Consider the following 9,348-nt stretch of genomic DNA (forward strand, 5'->3'; position numbering starts at 1 on the left):
AGTCCACTATCTCAGAAGCAGTTAGGCTATTCAATAATGAGGCAATGTTAATTAATTCATGTGCTTGTATTGGAGCATCCTTTTACAAACTTATGTATAAATATATGTATCTATGTATATACATAGATATGTGTATATATATGTATCTGTGTTTAAATATATGAAGTGACTAAGGCCACATTCTTTTGTTTTTGCTATTCAAAGGAGCATTTTCTAAAGCCTCTACTGAAAACTGAATCTGACCACACAAAACAGGAAGAATATAAAAAAGGGAAATAATGTATATGATGAGAAAGAAATGTATGAAAGAAGGTTTATCAAAAAAGTATGGACCCAGAATAAGGGCTGGTTTGGAAACAAAAAATTATGGCTAAATTGGAACTTTTATTCCCAAGTTCCAAAATGGTAGACTACACTGAATTGAATTTTACATCCATCTGCTGGAATATCTTCTCTCAGACACATTTTAAACCCAGAGTCTGAAAGCAACTATTGTCCAAATGCATTTTTGTTAGGAACTTTTGTATCTAAATGTAGTTGGTGAGACAAATAATAATTTATAGTGGCATGATATATACATATTGGTAACCACAGTGTCTCAAATTTTTTTTTTATGTTTTTTTGGGTGTTTGTGTAAATGGCAAAGTTCCTGCAATTTCAGTTCCCTTAAAACAACTGTATGGTTGGAAAAGGATAATTTATGAGGAGTGGTGCTGTTTTGAAAATATGCAGCTTTTAGTATCAATCTGAATTTTTCAGGTAAAGGATAAAAATTGTATTGAGTAATATAGAAAACAGAAGACCTTTTCAAAGGTTAATGTAAATAGCAGGAAACCATTTAGACCATTCTTTTTTTATTATTATTTTGTTTATTGAGATTAAAGGACTTATTGCTGTTCTGAAGTGAAACTTCAGTACCCTTGGGAAGGAAAAAAACTTTGGTGAGGAATTCAGGTACTGCTTACAGACACATGCTCCATGGTGTAAAATATCTGAGGATGCTGCTACAGAGGATGCTTAAAAACTTGCAAGATTGTCGGCAAGTTGGAAATCTTTCCTCACTTCAACATAGGTTTTATTAGCCATGTATTTATACCTTAGACAAAATGGTTGTTATTTATGAATAAATTCACTTAGCAAATCCAAATTAAAATGGTAAGTGCTCTGCTGTATTTCTTTCAGGACATCTCATCATTGCAGGATAGACAGAACTGTGAAGGACCTGGAGATTAGGAGGTGATCTCAGGATAATGAACAATGAATGCATGTGCATGCTGGCTAGATGGACTTGATCAAGATGTTATAAACATCATTGTCAAGGAGGGGTAAAAGTGATGGAAACACACTTCTGAAGATGGCTCATCAGGATTTCAGGTAAGCACATTTTTTGACTTAATTTTCTGCTGTAGTCTTTGGTGTGAGCAACCAAATCATTCCCCAGATAGTAACTTCATGACTACAGGAAGCTGGAATGTTGAGGTAAATGTATTTATCTTCCCAAGGGAAGAAAACAGGCATTGCCAATGAGAGCTCGAGAGCTACCAGTCTGAATTTTCCTCCTGGGAAAATTTGACTCTCTGGGTAACCTCACAGGTCTCTCTCCTCACCGTTTTTTCTTTTTCTCAAGTCTCAAGTTGGCTGTTGGTGTTCTCTAGTGCTTGTTAAAGCCATGTCCCTCCCGATGGCCATGGCTGTGTTTTTACTGTAAACTTATATAGAAATTCTGATGGAATTTGAAGTGTAAACAAGTAAATAAATAAACAAGTCTGCTCAGAGTGATGGCAGATTTACTTGTCTTGCAGGTAACTGAGAGCGACTTTCTTTCCAAATAAATGCCAGCTTTCTTTGAGCAAAACCACATTAGAGTAGATAAAATGACACGAGAACCTTTAAAAACCCAAGTACAGCATAAAAATGTATTGTCACTTAAAAATCCCAATTAAAAATGAAAAAGAAACAGACATTGTATACTTGAAGTATGGGATCACACATGCTGCAGATAAAACTAACAAAGTGTCACCTGACTTATGGAACAGAAAAGAAACCTTGTTTGAACATAAACAAAAGAATCTGACAGGATTATTTTTGGCCTGTTTTTAGAGAAAAAGAAATGCAGACAGCTGACTACAACACATGCATTCAGAGAGAATGGTTAGAATCATTACTCTTGATAAGTAGAAACAACTGCAATTTTTTTTTTCAATATTGGGATACAATGACAATCACCCAGGAGTAATATTTCCCTTTTTTGATATATGGGAAATTTTTTACTTTTATTTTAGCAGTGAGAGTCCTACTGTGGAATCTAGAATTTGGAAGAACATGGATTTGAGAATGTACAAGTGCAGGTTTAATATTTCTTTTAATACAAGTAGCCAAGATTCTTTTACCTCTTGGTCTAACCCTCACATAAGGTCATGGTTCATCCTTGCAATTATTTTGTACCTTTATTACTTGAGGGGAAAAAAAAGCATCAAAATGTGAAAGTGTCAGAGTTCTGATGGTGAATACAGGGACCTGTCTTGGCAGTGTTATATCTTTGTAAAAATGCTTGCCAAAAAGATGTGATAATATTGCCACATCAGCTCTTTCAGACACTACAGGTTCCCTTTATGATCCTTGGCTACTATTTCTTCAGGGAGTTGATTTGATTGCTTATAGGCCTAGGAGCTCACACAGCAGATCTTCCTGTTTTTACTCATGGGATTTTCAAACACTCCCCAGTTTTCTGGAGATAAACTAGACAGATATATGTAAGCTAATTTGATTACTTGTTATGACAAGGTTAATTTGATTATTATGACTTTGAGGTTTTTAGATCCAACTCTGCCATCATTTATCTTGCCAGGTGATGCATTTTTTCATAAGAATTTCAAAAATAGAACCAGTCTAGGGTTAACTGTATGTTTGACTTCCCACAGTGTTGATTCCAAGGTATCTCACTCAGGCATCCAACCACCAGCAATCTCCTTTATCCCTGTGGCCTTCATCCCTTGCTGTGAGGATGAGTTCATGAATTAAATCCCTTGCCATAATCAGCTTAACAACTCTGAGTTTAAGTTACTGTTTGCAGTTGCTGTTGTCTCTCGAGGCTGACAGAGTTAATGGCAGCCTTCATAAACCCATCAGTGTTTTTCCTGTAGACAAAATAACTGCAAGGAAAAAAAAAAAACATTGAAGCTAAGAGCAAGATGATTAAACAAGCATCTTTAAACAAGGCATGATACATAGCAGGTAATAGCTGTGAAACAACTGAGACCTTGTTTCCTGCTTTGTCTTCAGATACATATCCTGCTGTGAGCTCGTGGCTAATTGTTTAAAATATTTCCCTCTAGCCTCTTCCTTTATTTTTTTTTTTTTATTCCTTCTGTATTCATGACCAGTAACAGCTACTGCCTCACACTGGTACAAGCAGTTAAATCTGAAATAGTAGCAGACTGATCCATTCCTTGTAGTCCTTGTCATTATAGCAATGGACATAGAGAAGTTTCATCTTGAACTGAATTTGTGGAAAAGAGAAACAAATTTTCCATGATGTAATTGCACCTGAACTTTTTAATAGAGACAATGAAAGGAGCATACATTTGTTATTGACTGGGGAAGGAAACCTAAATGCTCTGCCATCTGGGGATTTTATCGAGCAGCACTTTGAAATATTCTAAAACGAAAGTGAGCAGCCTGATCCATGTATTGGCAAAGGAGAGAATGATTTGAATTAAATTTGCTACTCTAAGACAGTATTGGTCATCATAACCTTGGAGGTAAAAGAGGTGTAATTGCTTTCCTGCAATTATAGGTGGAGTTCATATAGAAATATTTCCTAAAAAGACGAGGGAAGTCTCCACCAGTAGCCAACTACTGCAAGCTAAATTATCTGCCCATAGAAATAGATACAACCCCATTGACACTAGAGGAGTTTTATCCACTTACAATAGCAAAGATCTGCCTTTTTACTGAGGTTTGTTGTTGTACACAGTCTGGCCCGGGGTCACTCTGTAATTACTATAGAAAATAGTGTACTCACTTGATAACTTCTTCGAGCAGAAAAGCAATTAGCCTGCCAAGTGACTTGATGTTCCTAAGAAGGTACTGGAGTTTTGGAGGCTGGAGGTTTTATCAGAAATAAGTTGAAGAGGGAAAAACTCTGGCTGGCAGAGTACAAAGGAGAAGTCTGGGTAGGGAGATAGAGATGGCCACTTTAGGAATTACAGCTCCCAACAAAAACTCAAAGCTTTGAGGCAACACCAAACTCAGAAAAATACTTTGCTGCCAGCTAATGTACAGGGTCCTTGAAATAGTGGGAAAAACAACTGGAGATTCTGCCTGAACAATTTTCCCAGGCTATTCTAGGCTGGTGAGCAGTAGCCACGTTCTACAAGATCAGTTGTCACATCTTTCTGATCTAAAATATTACTGGTGCAAAAAGGAAAGAGATCCTTCTGTACAGAAGCATTATTACTTTATGACTGTCATTTCTAATGTGTAAAATGCTGCTTGACCAGTGCTTCAACCAAATCCAAGTTTACTGGATTAGTATGGTGCTGGTGTAATCTCAGTTTATGGGGCACAAAGGCAGAAATGGAAATGTTAGTGGATATCTCAGATTGTTGCAGTATTTTTATCACAATAGCACCAAGTATTATTTTGTTATGGAAATCAAGACAATTTCTCTCAAACAGAAAATAGATGCAACACATGATGGACTGTGCAACGTCTGAAAAAACTGCTTAGGTGGTTGGGAATTGAAGAATAAATTAAAGTGCAGCAACCCTAAAGAATAATAACCATTTTTTGACTCTATTAGAGGGGAAAATGATTTTGCAAAGTGTGATTTACCTGGTTCCATAGAGCAGGCTGTATTGCAAGCATCTGTTGCATTTTCCTGTCTCTTTATAACTCTCAAAAAACAAATTTGAATCAATAAGATGTGGAATATTGGAATGTCAGTATCTATTGAAAATGAACTGGTTTATGCTGATCTGATCTAATTAAAATCAATGCAGATATCTTTAGAAAAGTGTTTTCTTTTGGGGATGAAGTCATATAGGATTATTGAGTAAATAAAATGTTCCCAATTGTCTGCTTTTTTTAAAGAAAATGTTTATGTGATTGAATCTCTGTTTATCAATAGCTAATATTCTTTTTTGTTCCATGCAAACTAGATTAAAAATGAAAATACTCATAATTCACAGTAAAATTTATTTTAAGAGATGGGACTACACATATATAAATATATAAAATAATTTTTTTCAGACCTGCACATTACTGACATTAGTTGGAACAAATAGAATGTTAAGTCCACATATATCTGAAAGCTTTATGTTTCTAGATGCAGGAGAAATAATAAGATTGTATTTCCCCATCTACTTTCAAAAAATGGAAACAAAACACCAGCCATTTAATAACACAAAGTCATTTTGAAATCCCGGTCAAGTTCCTAGAAGGCTCCTACCAGCCTGATTTGAGTTTTGTAAAAATTTCTGTAAATTCAAAAGAAAGTAAATCTGTGCAATGCAATGCCTCTGAGGAGACAAAGAATGCAGACCAGATCTAAGGAAATGGAGGGTTGATGTTTTCTTCAGACTAGAATGCATGTTATCTAAGTTCATAAAATTCTTCTTGAAATCTTCACTTTTTAAGGTAGAAAAAAAAAGGAAGGGTGGGAAATTGTTGCAAGTTGATAATTTTTAAGGGAAACTTCTAAAATTAGTTTTCATTTTCATTTTAAAAGGAGAAATATACTTTTGGTGTTCAAGAAAGTAGATTCTGGTTAAATTGAAGTGGCCATCAAGCAGTTTTCAAGACAGAATTCACTTCATGCATCATCTCAGAGGATTTATGACATCAGGAGTTCTCACTACTCCTCAGAGACTGCACCTGGTGGGAGGCTTCCTGAGAGAGCAAAAGAAACTGGAGCTCAGAAAATGTAGAATGTCTCATAAGCACCAATGATTTTATCCTTTCCTATTTTCTAGCATTTGTTGGGACTAAATCCTGCAGATTCACGTGCAGGGATCCTACAGATCTCACCGAAAAGAGTGAAATCTCCAAGGTAAGGAGAACACTTACAGGTTTTGTAATAGAGGCATACTTCTGAGCATGTATCACTTTTCAGGGATAGAAGATGTAAGAACAAATGTAATGAAGTAGTTAAGTTCAAGTGTAAGCCTGTCATTGCTGCAAGCTGGGAGTAAGAGTTGTAGCCAGCAGAGTTCAGTCTGCAAGTATTTGACATCCATATGCAATGTCAAATAATTTTCTAAGGCCAGATAGTCATGAATAAAAGTTCATAGATTAATTCCACAGTTTTCTCTGCTACAATTTTTAATGAGTTCTCTCACTTAGAGATTTACATAAGGCAGCCTGTTAAAAAATAAATTGAGATACTTCCATCATAAATCTGAACATGCTGTAACATCAAACTCTGCTTGGGGAAAGTAAACTTTTAGAGGGTTTTTTTAGCAACATTTAGTTTTTTGCATTGGTTTTGGAATGCAATTTAATGAAAGTTTTTTGATCTTGTAAAGGTTCTTTAGATACTTTGAAGAAAACATTGCTTTCAGTCTACCCTCTGCTGTAATGACTGTAATGACATTGTATTTGTCCCTCAGCCCCTTCAATCAAGTGTAAAACATTTAGTGGTGAGGCTTGTACAAGATAGGCTGTGTACATTCACAGGTAAAAACAGTTTTAATGCAATTAAATCAGCTAATTGTGAGAGCACCCCTTGGAGTAATGACTGTCCTGTCACTGTAGAAAACTGTACCAAGAGGAAAATATCATGGGATTATTAGAGATTATTCCTGATACAAGGAGTCTTACCTACTTTCTTTATTTCCACCTATGGAAGTTTCACAAACTCACCCTCTTGTAAATCACTGGGCTTGCTTTGATGCATCCCCTGTTTTTGATTGCATTTACAGCAGCTCTTCTTCTCTCATTCCATATGCACTCCCAAATTACCCATCCTGACAGCTGTTTGCAGTGAGCCAGCATCACAGTTTTAATGAGCTGGTTTGTGATTTTTTTCTCTGAAGACATATCAGGCATTGCAGACCTCTAATTAGTGGTACTTATGGTTAAAGTTCAATAGTCAAGCATTTTGAGGCATTAAGAGATTATATTCTTTAATAGCTCTGAAATTAATGAAAAACATCCTTTTTGCTTCTCATTTCTCAGCTTTACCAATATCAGGATATAATTTGATGTCATGGAATGTGTGTATTGTGCCTTCAAGAGGCTATACTGGTGAATTGGCATGTCACCAAAATAGGGGAAAAGCTCTTGTCTATCGAAGAACAATGAAACCCAAAAAATTGAGTGAATCAAAATGAATGTCTGTGTGTGTTTGTTTCTGTCAGGGAGAACTTCTACTTTTTTATCCTTGGCTATGATCTTGCAATAGATCAAGTCGTCCCTTCTTTTTCATTTGACTGACAGCAGAGCCAACACTTGCTGAAACTTTTTTTTTCATTCCTCACGTTTCCTTTCACCTTTTTTTTTAACTTCATTTTTCTCTCTTCCTCTCCAGAGATCCATCACAGCAGCATGCAGCTCCCAAGTGTAATCTTTGATTTGTTTGGCAGTGTATGTCTAAATCAAAGAGAAGGGACAGAAAGTATCCTGACTGATGTGCAACCTTATAATGATTTTCTTCCATAATCCCTCTCAGAGTGTCATTCAAGTAAAAGCTAAATAATTACTTTAAAACAAGACCTCAGAGTTCTGCATGTCAAAAGCTCATTCCGTATCTCAGTTGCAAGAAATAGTCTATCTTGTCAGTCAATTAAAGAAAAAACAAACAACCAAACAACAACTCAAAATCCATAACAAGAAGGAGCCAAAAACTTGAAATATTCCCTAACAAATAAGTGATCCCAGCTGGTTGGAGGAGTCATAAAAATTGATCCCATATACCCCAAATATTCCTTTCTGTGATTAATGTGTTAGAGCAAAAGTCAATGAAGACTGCCTTGAGTTACTTTCCCACCAAATTAAGGGTATTGAGTTGCCAATACAACTCAGGCTTTACAGATCTTATCAGACGTAGCTAAAATCTGCATTGTATGAGCATTTTTTTCCTAGTGTAGTGTTCAATTGAAGAGCAATTTCAAGTGTTTGTCATCAGCATCAAAAACATTCAGCAAATTTTAGAATCTTTTTATTCAATGGAGTTGCTTATGTTTTGTAATTATGGAGTATATTTATTTATCTGTAAGGTTTGCAATTCTACTTCCAACATGTCTCTTTCCTAGATATATCACTTTGCTTACTCTATTGCAGCATATTTTGTCATATTTAAAAAAGAACTCTTCAGTCCTTGAGTGCAGCTGTCCCAGGTTTTAAGCCGATGTAAAGGAAACATCCCAGTACATCTGCATGAGTTACACTCCTGTGACAAACTTGTGGCAGAAGAAAAGGTGTCAATATGTGCATTTCTCCGAAGGTGAATTCATTTTTTCTCTCTCTCAAGTTCTTCACAATTTTTAATGTACTTTTGGCTTTGCCCATGTGCCCTGCTGGACAGCCTTGAGTGCCATATGAGAAAACACTTGCAAGCTGAGCCAGAAATCCCCAAATGTCCGCTTCAGTCTGGAGACCCCCTTGGCACCCAAACTTTTCTCTTCTAAGCTGTTTGAGTTCTGTGAATACCCAGCAGCACAGCCATCATGCCTGAGCTAATGGCACCAATTTCATGCCTGCCCTGGGACCATTTTCTACGCTTTGAGAAGTTTGTTCTGCTGGACAAATTCAGAGTACTGCCTTTGCAATTACAGCAGTGATAGGCACTTCAAAACTGTAACCAGAGGAAATTGTATCAGTCTCTAATTTTTTAACATAACACATCTCCCATCTAGGAAATTAAAGACTTCCTTTCTTAAATATCACCTTATATTGCTTTCCTACCAGATAATCATCCTCATTAATTGTCTTTATTTCCCCTTTATTGTCTGTTTGGCCCTCTGAATCTTGGATATTTTTGTAGTATGGTGGCAATTAAGTTTTTTTTTCCTCAGATTAGTAAACATCTCTCTGCATGGAACATCACACAGGAATGGCAAAGCTATGAACTTAAACTACTTGTGACCAAGGAATATCAAGAATTGTACTTCTCTCAGGTAATTTAATCTTGGCATAATTGTAGGGTAGCAATAGTAAGTTAGATTGTTATCCTATTGTCCTAAAACCCAGTCATCCTCCTCCAAAATTCACTTTGTGTGAATTCCACATGCAGAAATGCATTTCCTGTATAGATTATACAGACTATAGCCCTGGCTAAACATTTGAAATGCACATTTCTTTTGGGAGCACTTGTGCTGTTTGGGGTGTGGTGAATCTCCCTTAGTT

The 9,348-nt window shown here is 36.1% G+C and overlaps 2 long non-coding RNA genes across 12 annotated transcripts in view; both read left to right on the forward strand.

Annotated features, from left to right (window-relative positions):
• Nucleotides 1-8,922, forward strand: part of LOC115493375 (uncharacterized) — a 151,365-nt gene extending 142,443 nt beyond the window's left edge. For all 4 annotated transcript variants that reach the window (XR_012053593.1, XR_012053596.1, XR_012053595.1 and 1 more), the window contains 3 exons: nt 1,183-1,374; nt 5,976-6,052; nt 8,284-8,922. This is a non-coding gene — a long non-coding RNA (uncharacterized lncRNA). The remainder of the gene's footprint in view (nt 1-1,182; nt 1,375-5,975; nt 6,053-8,283) is intronic.
• Nucleotides 8,923-8,933: 11 nt separating this feature from the next.
• LOC115493382 (uncharacterized) overlaps nt 8,934-9,348 on the forward strand; it is a 127,200-nt gene continuing 126,785 nt past the window's right edge. For all 8 annotated transcript variants that reach the window (XR_012053588.1, XR_012053591.1, XR_012053576.1 and 5 more), the window contains exon 1: nt 8,934-9,119. This is a non-coding gene — a long non-coding RNA (uncharacterized lncRNA). The remainder of the gene's footprint in view (nt 9,120-9,348) is intronic.

This window comes from Taeniopygia guttata, chromosome 1 (assembly GCF_048771995.1).
Source record: "Taeniopygia guttata chromosome 1, bTaeGut7.mat, whole genome shotgun sequence".
In the NCBI taxonomy this organism is placed as follows: Eukaryota; Metazoa; Chordata; class Aves; order Passeriformes; family Estrildidae; genus Taeniopygia; species Taeniopygia guttata.